Raw genomic sequence first — 15,465 nt, 5'->3', positions numbered from 1 at the left:
TTAAAAAGTGTTTTCCTGATTATAAAGGTATATATGATCTTGTAAAAAATGTGGAAACTAAATGAAAGTATATAAAAATTACAAATCCTCTAATCCTCTAATGCCCACCCCTAATAGCTACTTGGTTAACACTTTGGTGTACTGTCTTCCAGACTATATCTTACACACATATGTGAAATTACTATATATGAATTTTGATATCCTCCTTTATTTTGAGTTATGTCTTTAACTAAGTTATTAAAAATTCTTCATAAATGTAATTTTAATGTCTTTGGGATATTCTTATTGAGGTCATTTATAATTTTTGTTATAAATAATGTGATGTGCTTCTTTGTGTATAAACATGTATTACATATTACTATTTAGGAGAGAGCTTTAGAAGTAGAATTACTAGGTAAAGATTATAAATTTTAAAGATTCTTAATTTATGTTACTAAATAGCTTTTCAAAAGGTATTATGAATTCATAACTTTCAACAGAAATTTATTATCACCAAGCAAAATATGACTTTATATTCACTAAGCACATAATTTTTACCAGCTACTGAAAAAATTAATTCATCTGTACTAAATCACCTTTAAAATGTTTTATATTATTAGTGGGAAAGATGTGTATTTTTTCATTACTTCTATTACTAGTGATACTTAACTATATTTTATTTTTAAATCATTTATGTTTTACTTGAAAATCATTATTTGCCTGTTTTTCTTTTGAGTTACTATCCTTATTGGTTTGTATGAGCTTTCTCTATATATTAGTATATTTACCCTATGTTATATTTGCTATACTTATTTTATGAGTTGTTTCTAGTTTTTAATTTTATGATATTTTACATTTCTTTGTTGACAAATCTATTGAGTTTTATTTTGTAATTCATCCTTGTTTTTTAAGTACTTAATTTTATTTAATGTCTCAGTGATAATAATAATATATGTTACATATCTATAACATGTTTGCATACACTATTTTAAGTTTTTTCAGTAGAAACAACCAAGCCAGAATCTTGTGCAAATGTGTTACTTTACATAACATTTCTTTTGGAGCTTAAAAATATTCTTTTCCAACAACCTATATTTTCATCCATATGGAATTGACTAAATATATGGCACAAATGAAATAAAATGTAAAACCATGGAATCCTCACAAGGCATGCCATATACCTATATTTGGTGACACATAATGATGTTATTACATTATTGAGGAGGGAGGAATAACATAATTTAGCAAATAGAAAATTGTCTGGAGAGACCTTCCAAAATTCTGTCAGTGTTTATTTCTGGATCATCAAACTTAAGGTGATTTTTATCATCTTCTTTGTAGTTTTCTGATTTGTTTTAATACTCTCAATGAGGACATATCATTTTCACCAAAACAACCAAGTTATACTCCAGAGCATGAACAACAGATTTTCCACATGATAATACTTGCCTATTTCTTCTCTGGTCATTTATAGTTAAATATTTACACACATGAGTAATATTTTCCTTAGCTTTTGAGCAATTTCCAAAGAGGTGTGTATATTTCCACATATGGGTTAGATATATACACATATGTCAAGAAGTGTACTTTTTAAAAAAACTTGGGACTTCCAAATACTGAAAAATTCCTAATGAGAAAGACTCTTAGGTGAGCTATTCTCAGAATCTGCAGACCTTCCAACTGCACGACTTTCTGGTTGATGTAATACAAACCTCTTCCTGCATCTGGGACTGTTTCCAGTGGCTACATGTGGGAGCTTCCCGTTTTTGTTCTAAGGGAGTGATGTTTACTGGAAATGGAGGTTGGCTAACAAGATCTCAGTTCAGATAGCTTTGTGGGGGCAGGAAAAAATGATTGTGCTGTAGATTTGGCCAAAAACTTTTACTTTCTCCCTTGTCATAATCTTGTTTTGATAGGTTGATTCAGTTTTGTTCTGAAATTACCTCTTGTGAGAAACCTAGAAGGAATGACAGGGTCTGTCTTCCTCCTCCTCTCCCTAACAGGACTTTCAGCTCAAATCTTTCCATCCTCCTACATACCTGTATTTTCACATCAACTACAGAGAGTGGCTGGAGACAGCCAACAATCTGTGGGCAGGAATTTTACTGCTTTTTTTTTCTCTTTTATCCAGCATAGTATTTCCAGATCTATAACACTGTTTAGATATGAACAAAAAAGGCAAAGGGATTTGTCCAAGAAATACAACTGATTAGTGACAGAACAAATTGAAAATACAGTTTTCATGTCTCTTAGTTCAGGATCTCTGGGTTAAAACCCATACACATTATTAATATTTTTGAAACTGTGCATAAGGGCAACTTAGTTACAGGTAAAAGAATTCCCTGTAGCAAAAACTGATTATATTAAGCCATTGTTTATGTTAAAGATCAGCTAAGTAAAATTCAAGATAAAAGCACCTAAATATACTGAGTTCTTCCAAATTTATGGGTCCTTGTGATTGTGATTTTGTGATATCAGAAGTATCAAAAAAGTTCAAGAAGAAAAATTCTCAAGGTCAAAACAATTGAAAATACACCATGCTGTACTTTAGGAGGTAGGGAGCTTGTTGCAAAGTCATCTTTGCAAGGTTAAGTTATAGCTGTCATTGAGTATTCTGTTCTTTTTAATAAAGTTTTCAGAATAACATCAAAGAAAGGATAAGATCTGTAGGGGCCACTGTCAGTGGGGAATATAGAGAAAACAGAACTCTTCCATTTTCTTTCATATCTGACTTGCAGGGAAAGGACCTTTTTCCTCCACATGGACTGAATAAGGTAAAGAGGAACAAAAACAGAATGAACTTTGGTAAGGGAAGAAGGAAGTGCAGGATGATATGAGTGTGTGAAAAAGCCCAAGTCTGCTACAATTGAGTTCTAGCCCCCAGCTTTAAGGAATTACACTATGGGACCCTGAGAAAAAAATATTATTAGATAAACTCAGTATCAGATAAGACTCTAGAATAGGTTACTAGAGGAACAACTTCAAGCACTAGTTGAAGGAGACTGATTAAGACCCAAGATGAGTTCACTAAAAATATGCCAAGGTTGATTTATCTCTTTCCCTCTTTGGGTTATCAATCTTACAGCTCTGGGAAAGCCTGTTCATATAGAGACTATTTCTTCGTTGGTTAAATATTGAGCAAGATTTTTCATGATATTCTTTTGAACAAGATGGAGAAATATGAACTGTATTCTGGCACACTGGCTGAATTAGTAACCACTTGGTTATACACATGAGGTGCTGACTAACGCATTTATATCCAACTATAAGGAAGTATATGATGATAAGTTCCAGGGCTGTGTTCTTCATCTGCCCCTCATAAATGCTTTCAGAATATACAGAAGACATGCTCATCAAGTTTATACTTAACCTGAAATTGGAGGTATGATGAATACTTGCATGGCAGATCAGAATCTGTGGGCTAGATCTAAAAGGATGAAATTTAAGTGATTAATATGAGAGCTAAGGAACTAATTGTCTGAGTAAATATTGGTCATATTTTTTCTGGCATTAGCTAAGAGGTTTAGTCCAATTTGAATCAGAAAAGTAATGTGGTTGCCCAACAAAACTAAGATTTTAGACTATATCCAGTGGTGTGCTAGTAAATGTTTAACAACTGGCTCTCTCCAGGGGGGAAAAAATTCCTTCATTTATAGCACTTGCCAATTTATGTAAATACACCATAGCCTAATCCTAGCTACCAAAATAACTTCACTGAACAGTTTGCAAGAGATGTTCAGTAGTAACATACATTACATATTTCTACTTTGCAAATACAGTAGATGTAAATAACCTCAAGAAAAGAAATAATAGTAAAATGTAGTTGAATAGTTAGGAAGTGATGAGTTTAAGTTTAAGTATTTATTACCTCTGGTTATAATATAATTATGTAGTTTTAAGTTTGTAACAAAATTTTTAATTATGGCTATGTTTAACAGTTGGCTCATGAAAAAGAAAAATTGACTCATGAAGAACACCTGAAACTTATGTAATGTTATAATGCAATAGTACTTTGATTAAAAAAATTAAAAATTTAAAAACAATTGGCTCACATATTTCTTGAACATTTAGTATTCAACTATTGGAACTTCACATACCGAGACCCCAGCCCATGATAACAAGATGTGTGGTAATTGGAACAAGGGGTAGCTTTGTTATTCTCTGAAATTATGGGGCCACACCCAGGTCACCTTATTGCAGAACAAAAAACTTACATGTCAAACTATTTTGAGGTCAGAGCACAGCAGCCAGGATGGCAGAAAACCGAAGTCATGGGAGTGTGTAACAGTGTATTTAGTGGAATTAGTACTTTTTAGTCTGAAGGGCAAAAGACCTACATGTGGGTTTAGAATGAGAGGGACAGGTGAAAGCTTGTTTACAAAGATTTGAAGAACTGTTGCAGAAGAACTAGGACTATAATCTATGGATAGAAAAAAGATCCAAAGAGAAATTTTCAAAACTATTACAAATAGAATGGGCTGAAGTTAATCCTTCAGAAAGGGGGCAACAGTCTGTAGTGTGGTGCAAGCTTCAAAAGAGGGAGTAGGGTCTCCCCACATCTATGATTTCCTGATTTTTGATTCACTGCTCTTTCTAGTTATGTGCAAAGAGGCATCCCCCACTTTTGACTTTTTTTTTAAATATTTGTTTGGGGTTTTTTTTAGATTGATTGATTGATTGATTGATTGATTGATTGATTGATTGATTTATACAAGCATTGGGTATAGTCAGAAGCACGGGAGGGTGAAAAAATTCACCAGAGCCAGGGCGGGAAACAGTACAGGCAGACTGACCATACACTATCTAGGGGAGCAGCGGGCGGCAGGAGAGGTCTGCACATCATGTGGGACCCTCACCCGGCGGCGAAGGATTGAACCGGCACTGCAGAGGCTTGCAGGCAGCTTCGCAGCCCAGTGCTCAACCGTTGTGACACCGGGGAGGCCCCCACTTTTGACTTTTCTTGACTTTTATTAGAAAACTGTTGCAGTGCACTTAAAAAAAGAACTACTTTATTCAGGAAAAATTCAAACATTAAAAGGAAATTATAACAAATGCATCATCCAGCTTGTACAATTTTCAATGTAAGTCTAATTCTTTATCATCTATATCCCCTCACCTCCCATCCTGGATCATTGTGAACAAATCCCACACATCCTATCATCACATCTATAACTACTTCAGTAGATATATCTAAAATATAAGAGCCCTTTGAAAACATAGTCACAACACAATCATCACAGTTAAGAAATTCATAATGAAAAAAAGGAAATTCATAATGATTCCCTAATGTCATCTAATACCCAGTCAAGTATTGAAATTTCCCCAATTGTATCATAAATTTTTATTTGAATTTGCCCAACTCGGGATCTAAGGTTCACATTGGTTAATCACCAATTGGTTAACATGTTTTTTAAGTCTCTTTTAATCTATAGGTTTTCCTTTCACTATTTTTTCCCCTTGCAATTTATTTGTTGAAAGGTATGTCAAACTGTAGAATTTTCCAGTCTGGATTTAACATGATGTGTTTAACATGTTCCTCAGTCCCTGTTTTTTTCTGTGATCAGATTCATGTTTGATTTGGGGATGGGGAGGCAGAAATACTTCATGGGTGGTGGTGTATATTTTCTTATTAGAAAGCAAATAATGTCTGGCTCTTTTTTTTATTTTATCAGCAGTTACTGATGAAAAGTGTCTAGGTATATTACTTCACCAGAAGTTGCAAAAGACAGTATTCTAATTCTATCATTCCCTCTTCATTTACTAGGTGAAATATTTCTGTAAATAGAAATTTCCCCTCATTGATTCCTTGTACCCTGAGTAAAAATTATACTGGAAGTATAAATGCTTGATTATTTACTAATTTTCAAAACAATGAGTTGGTCCTCTAACACCTGCCAAAGTTGACCAATGAGTTTATTATTTTTTATGTATCATTAAGAAATTATGGATTTTTATGTATTTTAATTTATTGCCATTACTATTCTCATTCACAAGTTATGCCAATTTTGGCCAGTGGGAATTAGTTCAGGTTAGCTTCCAAGTCTTCTCAGCATGAAACTAGTATTTGTCTTGATTTTTTATATCTGATTTTATATCTGTCTTGATTTTATGTATTTCAGCTCATGTATTTTCTGTCTCAGATCTGGAATCAGCTGTTTCTCAGGATTGCTCCAAATAGTCTTCATTTGCTGTTAGAGCTGTGTGCTTCATTATCTGGTTTAAACATTTTGTCACTTGGAAGTTAGACATATTTAATCAAAAGTAAAATGTAAAACCTTACTTGTTAGCATGGGCAACTGACAGAAAATTTAGTCATCTCTCAAAATTTGTCCTCAGTTCCTCTCTCCTCCCTGCTTAGAGGTCGTGCTCTGTTTGTCCAGCTGCTATACCCTTACTCCAAACACTCTCTTTAGCTTGAGCAAATGTCCTATATTTTTCAAACAGTTCTCTCAAACAACCAAATTAGCCCTTTTTTGCCCATCCTCTTAAAATGCTGCTCTTTTTCAGGTGACAATGCCTGCTGAGGAGTTCATTTAAAAATAACTCCTGCAAAAGCTATACCCACCTAATGAGTCACCTCTCCTGGGTAGCATGAGATTCTGACTTCAAATGCTCATATATCAGGGCATCACCGGTTGCTTTTTTAAGCACCACACTTGAGTTGACAGTGCGTTAGTACTCTTTATAAAACAAACAAAGCAACTCATAATCAAAATACATCCTGGGGCCTCACTGGGAAGAAACACATTGAAATAACAATAATGGTAAATCATATGTACATACAAATGTGGGGGTGGAGGTTGTGGCAGCAATTTTGCTTGCTTTTCAATATTTCTGTGTGACAACAAGTACAAATTTTGTAAATAATCTTTCCAGGAGAGCCACCACTTGTACATTTATCTCCCTGGTACAGCCTGAAAAACAGAGAAAGCACCACAGGAAAAAGACAAGTATACGACAGGAGAAAGGAGAGGAAAAGCAATTGGATTTACAATATAGACTCAGAGTTAGACTGGGAGAAACCACACACACACACACACACACACATTCCTATAAGTTATTTCATCAGAACCAACCACAGAATCCTAGAAGTTGCCCCTGAAACTTACAGAGAGCCATGGACACACTTTGAAAAGGCTGGGGACACCGAGCTTTCAAGGTGTTATACTGGAAAGACAGAAAGTAGCAGAATGGAGCAACTAGCAGGACCAGAGCTGGTTGGTCCCTGTGGCTAGACCTTCTGGCCTGTGTAGATCTTGAAGGTAAGTGGGATTAGTTACTACTCAGTAACTTATTTTCTTAAGAAAAACACAAATATTACCTCAGAACCACCATGAGAAGATTTAACATATAGAACTCTGAATTTTAAAGTATAAATATGGGCATGATGGTTTGCATTATGCAATTTACTACAACATTTACGAAATCCAGGAATTTAGGCCGAGAAATGTCTCTGAACAATGCAGTGTTTTAGGCCTCTATGCATTTATACCTGCTGTGCACTTAGCGTGGAAGCCTCTTCCCCTTTTCTTCTCATCCTAACCAACTCACATTGTTCTTTAAGATCCCATACATTGTTACTTCCTTTCTGTACTCTGGTAACACTTAATATATATCTCTTGTAACAATGTCTTGTTGTATTAAAATTATTTATTTATTTCTTGTTTCCAACATACTGTGAGTTCTTTTGGAAGAGCAAATTCTTTATACCTCAGTGCCTGGCCCAGCAAATGGAATATAAGACTGGAATATAAGACTTATAAGGTCCACCAGGGCCTCCCTGGTGGCGCAAGGGGTTGAGACGCAACCTATGAAGCTGTCCGCAGCCTCTGCAGCATGAGTTCGATCCCCCAGCCGGCCAGGGAGCTACCCACATGGCACAGCAGACCTCTCCTGTCTTGCCCACTACTCCCCTCAGCAGTGTACTTCAGTCAGTCCACCTGTTCTGTTCCCCACTCTGTCTCTGGTGAATCCTCTCAACCCCACATCTCTGGCCTGTACCCCAGTTCTTGTATGCATAAATTAATAAACCTTTAAAAAAAGACTTAATATTTATTAAGTGATCTTAACAAATTCAGTCCTTCTAAATATAAGAAACTAATGCTCCAAAGAGTTTCTTTAAATATAGTAATGCAGGGCCTCCCTGGTGGCGCAGCGGTTGAGCACTGGGTTGCGAAGCTGCACGCAGCCTCTGCGGCACTGGTTCAATCCCCGGCTGCTCCCCGGCCACCAGAGGAGGGTCCCACATGGCGCGCAGACCCTTCCTGCTGCCCACTGCTCCCCTCACCAGTGTACCTTGGTCCTTCTGCCTGCTCTGCTCCCTGCTCTGGCTCTGGTGAATTCTCTCACCCTCCGGCGATTCTGACTGTACCCAGTGCTTGTATAAATAAATAAATAAATAAATAAATAAATAAATCTTTTTAAAAAAAAAGAATAATAAAAAAATTTGCTTTTAAAAATAAATAAATAAATAAATATAGTAATGCAACAAGCCTGTGCTAAGTGTCTACTATGTTCTTAACTCCATGTAAGGCTAAATGTCTTTAGTGTATTTTAATTATGATTTGTGTGTGCTTAATTTACATTTGTCCAAAGATCACCTTATGAAACCTCAAAGAAAGATTAAATTATGTTTGGAATTAATTTAGATCAATTTACTTTAGCGAATTTTAAGTGAGAGGGCATCACCCAAAAATACTATCTGCAGAATACTACTTTGTGGTGAGTGTGTGTGTGTGTATGTGTGTATAGTATCAGGAGGTGGGAGCACTGAATGCTCGTTTTAATTTAGGAAACACTGGACTAAGTTTCATGATTTTTCTCTAGACTTTCAACATATTAATAGTGATTAGTTAAATCTCTAACAAGAGCAGCTACTATGCAGTTTCCTAAATTCATCTGACTATTGAACCCTCTTCTTTTTTATTGTGTTTGTTAATAGACTCCAGAAATGGTGCTCTGAAAAACACAAAGCAGAGCAGCACAAAACACAAAGCAGAGCAGCAGAGGCTCCCTAAATGCACTTGTTCTTTGAGAAGTCCTTGCCCATGTCAGTGAGGACTTCTAGTGCAAACAGGAATCTATGTCAAAGAGTTGGTGATGAAGCTCTAGGGGGAGGAAGGTAACTGGAAGGATCTAGAAGGGAAGACTTGGAGAACAGATGGGATGAGTTTGTGGAGGTAGCTGGTGTAGGGCCTAAGAGAGGGGAAGTCACAAGCAGACATTTGAGGAGCCATTTTCTTGAAAAGTTGTGTGAGGCATTTGGGGCACAAGCAAATGGGCTTTGGGGCAAGAAATAAAGAGTATCACAAAGACAGAGGCGAATGTTGTAACAGAAGTGGGCACCTGCAGCAAGGCCTCAGCCCTCTAGGAACTACACAGGTCATGGCCCCCTGCCTGCAGTTCCCCGTGGGCTGTCATACATCCTGTTCACGGTGTCTGTGGGGGTGGAATAGGAAGGAAATGAAGCGGTACAAAATAGGGGACCAGGTAGTTTAATTATCTGTGATACCCACCCCCAGGGGACTCCTGGACATAAGTGGGGCTGGATTTGATAAGGGCTGTAATAATGGGGCACCGAAGTAGATAGAACAAGAGCCAGGAACCAGGTCCGTCTACATAAAATGCAGGGCCCAATGCACATGAAAATGTGGGCTCCTTGTTTTAAAATTAAGCATTTTAAGACACAATAGCAGTGCATTACAAGAAGCACAGGGTCTTTCTGAGTGTGGAGACTTGTGCCACTGCATGGGACTCTGAAGTTGGCCTTGCCAGAGAGATATCAGTGGTCCCAGACCCCCTTTTTAGTCCCCCGGCTAAAATGTTTTTTAAAAAGTAGGTCTGTTTCTCTCAAGGTATTTGCTTATTGTAGAAACCCTGTTGACCAGTAATTCTGGGTAATTTTGACTTTGCTATATAACAAATATCTGTACACATTAATTTCAGGAATGTATTTAGCACAAAAATCCAGGCATATACAAGCTGTTCCCACATAGAGTTCTATCACGAATAAGATCCTTTCTTCTGTTGCCCAAAATAAAGATAGATTTGCAGCTGCAGAGCAGAAATGTATAACCTTTGACTTTGTCCTAGGGTTAAATACCAGTATTTAGTTGATGCTGAGACAGCACTCAGCACCCGTGCTGAGTTCTCTCAAAACGAAAAACAAACTCAGGTGGAAAAACCGGGCAAGCAATGTCATCTGCTATTTTTGGAGATGAGGGAGAAAAAAAGAAAGTTGTGGAAAGTGTTGTAACAAAACAACATAGAACAGCACACCCTGAGTGTGAAATAAAACAACACCCTCATGCTTTTCTTGGTGATTGGATGGAAGAACTAAGCGGAGAAAGACTCATCTGGAGAGAGCTGGTATCCTCTTGCAGGAAGACCATTTATCTCTTAAACAATGAAATCAAAGTTTGAGTTACCTTGCCCTGAAAAATTAATCTCCACTCAGGCCTCCCCTGGTGGCGCAGTGGTTGAGTGCTGGGCTGCGAAGCTGCCCACAGCCCCCGCAGCACCAGTTCAATCCCCGGCCCCAGGAGAGGGTCCCACATGGCATGACAGACCTCTCCTGCCTCGCCCGCTGCTCCCCTCAGCAGTGTATTTTGTCAGTCTGCCTGTTCTGTTCCCCGCTCTGGCTCTGGTGGATTCTCTCACCCTCCCGCACTTCTGACTGTACCCAGTGCTTGTATAAATAAATAAATCTTTAAAAAAAAATCTCCACTCAAACACAATCCTACCCCTGAGATCTTCCTAAATGTTCATTTGGGGAAACAATGAATATGTGAGTTTAGAAGGGGGTTAGAATCAGCCCTTCAAGGAGTCTGAATATATTGAATTTTTGGAATTGTGGGAGAGTTCCTTTCTCTCCACATCCTCGCCAACATTTGTTGTTTTTAGTTTTTTTAATGTGTGCCATTCTCACTGGTCTAAGGTAGCATCTCATTGTGGTTTTGATTTGCATTTTCCTGATTATGAGGGATGGTGAACATTTTTTCATATGTCCGTTGTCCTCATTGTCGTTCATCTCAAGTATTTTTTATTTTTTCTTTCTTTTTTTTTTTAAAGATTTATTTTTATTTATTTATGCAAGCACTGGGTACAGTCAGAAGCGCGGGAGGGTGAGAGAATTCACCAGAGCCAGAGCAGGGAGCAGAGCAGGCAGAAGGACCGAAGTACACTGCTGAGGGGAGCAGCCGGCGGCAGGAGAGGTCTGCGCGCCATGCGGGACTCTCCTCTGGTGGCCGGGGAGCAGCCGGGGTTCGAACCGGCGCCGCGGAGGCCTCGGGCAGCTTCGCAACCCAGCGCTCAACCGCTGCGCCACCAGGGAGGCCCTTTTTATTTTTTCTTTGATCTCATTAATCCAATGATCTTCCAGTAGTGTGGGTTTCAATCTCCATGAAGTAGGAGGGTTCCCTGCTTTCTTTTCATGGTTTATTTCTAGTTTGATGAAGAGTTCATCTTCATTTCATAGTTTATGTCATTAGGCTGGAGTTGCAAACTTCCTCAACAAGAAGACAACACTAGCAAAGATGTCCCAATGAAGTATGAAACAGTCACCCTCTGCATGGTTTTGTGTTTGAATACCCACAGGGAATGAATGAGAGAAGCAAAAACAAGAAAAGAATAGAAAGGAAACATGATGCTTAATGTTAGGATTTTGAAGCTCAACCTATTAAAAAGTATAGAGTTGCTACATGCAAATGGCAATATATCTTAAAAGCCACGTGCCAAGTTTCATCGTCTCTGAGTACAAACTGTTACATTGCCCATACATGTTTTAAAAAATTAAAAGTGAATGCATTCAAATGAGTTTTTAAAAAAATCAGATCACTCCAAAAATGTTTAAAATTAAATCTTAATTTAGTCTTACTACCATCATCATTACTCCTACCCTTACTAGTAACAATTTATAACTCCAGAAAAAAATGTGTTATGGTTATATACAAATTGTTATAAATACAACACACACACTTTAAGAAATGTATATACATGGACCATACAATGTGCATCCTGTGGAACTCTGTTGGCTTGATTCATATAATGTACCGTAGAGTTCAATCCACTTTTATAAAACCTTTGCAGAATAGCATGTTGTATGATTTTACAATGATTTGCTTAACAAATTTACTATTGTGGGGATCTCAGTTTTTTGAAACTTTTGCCATTACATTGGGAATGAATTTATTTGGCATATTTTTGCCTGTATAGCCTAAGGTGAATGTTTTCATGTGGAATTGCTGGGTAAAGAGGGATTTCTTTTTTAATTTTTTTCATTGTGGTAAAATATACATAATAGAATTTATCGTTGTCACTATTATTAAATGCACAATTCAATGGTATCCAGTACATTCATATTATTGTGTAGTCATCACCACCATCTATTTCTATTTCTTGTAAAACTGAAAGTATACACCCATGAAACAGTTTCTCCCCATGATCCTACTCCACCAGGCCCTCACATTCTCATTCTACTTTCCATCTCTAAGATTTTGATGACTCTAGGTACCTTATATAAGTGGAATCATCTATTATTTGTCTTTTGCTCTGGGTTCCTTCAGTTAGCATAATACAGTTTTACCCATATTGTACCATGTGTCAGAATTTCCTTTCTTTTTAAGCTTGAATAATATTCCATTATATGTATAGGGATTTCTATTTTTAATATGTTGACATATATCCTGAAATGGATCTTCCAAAATGTGGTACCAACCTACACTCACACTAGAGTGTATAGGTCTGACTGCTCCCCCTGACTCAGTACTGCTTTTTATCAAATCTTTTCTTGTTTGCCAATTTGCTAGGTGGGAATGACTTGTTATTATTGCTCCTTTTGTGGGTATGATTAAGGATGACCTTATGACTACTTTATTTCCTATGTCATTCTACCTGTTCCTTCACTCACTTTTTTCTTTTGGATTGTCCTTTTCTTAGTGATTTGTATGAGTGCTTTATAAATTAAAGACTTTACCTGTTTAATATCTTATGTTGCAAATATTGGTCCTTAATTTATCTTTTTACTTTGTACATTCATTTTTTTCACTTTTTATTGTGGAAAAATCAAACCTATAAAAAAGTAAGGTGAAGTATATCACATGTACTCATAACCAAGCTGCAACTCAAAGTTATTTTTCTTAAGATTTTTTTATGTATGTATATAAGAACTGGGGTACAGGCCAGAGGTGTGTGGGGGAGGTGAAAGGATTCCCCAGAGACAGAGTGGGGAACAGAACAGGTAGAATGACTGAAATACACTGCTGAGGGGAGCACCAGGCAAAGCAGGAGAGGTCTGCTTCGCCAAGTGGGATTCTCACTGGCAGGCGGGAATCCACCCCTCACTGCAGAGGCTGCGGACAGCTTCACAGTGCGGCACTCAACCTCCTGTGCCACCAGGGAGGCCCTGCAAGTTTCATTTTTTAACATTATTCATTACATTCCTTTTGGGCCTTACTTTGGTGAAAGAAGTAGCTTTCTGCAACTTGATTTTTTTGCCCCAAATAATTTGACCATTCTCCCAACATAGTTCTTTAGATAACAATTATTTCTTCTCATGGTTCGAAAATGTCACCATTTCATCAACTAAAGTCTCGTGTATATTTCAGCCTATTTCTGGATTTTCCATTTTATTCCATTAATCTATCTATTTAATCAAATTGTTTCTGATTTTTTAACTTCAATGAATTTAAATATCCAGTCTGACCACCCTTTCCCAACAGCTTTCTCTTCAGACCTTTTTTTTCTTTGTTTCTGCAGAAGACCCCAATATCATCTTGAAAAAAAAATTGTATTTTGACTGGGATCATAATGGATTATAAATTAATTTCGCAAGAATCAATATCTCTTAGTAGAGATTTTTCATTTTTTAAAATATAGTTCCTACCTATTTCTCACTGTTTCACGTAAATCGGTGGTAATGTTGCTATTGCAAGTGGATTCTTTCTTCCATTATATTTTCTAACTATGAGTTTTGTACTTTAATTTTGTAAAATAAATTAACAGTGTTACTAAATTCTCATAATTTCTTATCAGTTAGTTTTTGCTACATAACAAACTACCCCAAAACTTAGTGATTCACAGCATCAAGCATGTGTTATTTTTCATCACTGTGAGTCAACTAGTTGTTTTTCTAGCCAAGCCAGCTTAGTTTATCTCTTAGTATAGTCTGGATGGACTCAATCATATGTCCAGTAGTTGGTTCTGTGTCACGGGGACAATGGAAATGATTTGGCCACAAGTTTCAGCACACAGCAGCCTAACTGGAGTAATGGTGTGAAAGTTTCTAAAAGTAGGTAAGCAAGACAAGTTTCAAAACACACGAACTTTTCAAGTTTCTGCTTGCATCTGGTTTGCCAATGTCCCATTGTTCTAAGGAGTTACATGGTCCATTTCAGAGGCAAATGGTGAAGAAATAAACTCCACTTTTGAGAAAGACTGCAAAATATTGAAGCCATTTTTGCAATTTCCTGCAACTTCCTAATCTTTCTTTTGCCTATTTTCTTCAGGTCCTTAGTTATTTTTTTAAGATTTATTTATTTATGCATACAAGAACTGGGGCACAGGCCAGAGGTGTGGGGGGTGAGAGGATTCACCAGAGACAGAGTGGGGAACAGAAAAGGCAGACTGACTTGCATTTATGGCATAATCCTCAGTTGGTTAGATATGCTTTTTGTTCCAACTGATACAGAAAAATTATGTCTTTATGTTTCTGCCTATTCTTGACTTTTTATATAAATGGAATAGTACAATATGTGGACTTTTATATATAGGTTCTTTCACTTAGCATAACGTTTTCAAGATTCCTCCATCTTGTATCACGGCTCAATACACAATTTCCTTTTATGGCTGAATAATATCTCACTGTATGGATAGACCAAACATAAATGATTTTGAAATATCTAATGAGTTGATGCTCACATCCTATTTGTGTATTTTGTTTTTCTAGTGGGTTACATCATATGAATGCATTCCTGAGATAAACCTTTTTAGGTAATGATGCTTATTCACTAATGAATTGCAAGCTTCAATTTGCTAGTATATTATTTAGAATGTTGGTATCTCTAAATGAGCTTAGCTTGTATTTCAAATTGCTTCTGCTTTCCTTATTTAGTTCTGGTATAAGACTTATACTAACACAGGAACAGTTATGTAAGAGGAAATATTTGTTCCTTGAAAGTTTGATAGAATCTAATCATAGAGTAACAAGATCTTATTCCTTTGAGGAAGTAGATGATTACCTACCATTTTGATTTATTCTATGAAGATTATTTTATTTAATTTGGTTAGTTTTTTTTTTTTGAGCCAGTCTAGCACACAAATAGTAAAGTTTGTAAGAAGTTTGATGACATTTCACGAAGCAATACTCAGGTCAAGAAATACAAAATTAGGGCCTCCCTGGTGTTGCAGGGGTTACAGTCTCAGTGCCATCAAGTTATTACCAGCCACAGTGGCATGAATTTGATCCCCAGCCAGGGAGCTAACCCAATG

This window comes from Talpa europaea (genome assembly GCF_964194135.1).
Source record: "Talpa europaea genome assembly, chromosome: 6".
NCBI classification, from domain to species: domain Eukaryota; kingdom Metazoa; phylum Chordata; class Mammalia; order Eulipotyphla; family Talpidae; genus Talpa; species Talpa europaea.
Note: the sequence above shows the minus strand (reverse complement) of the source record.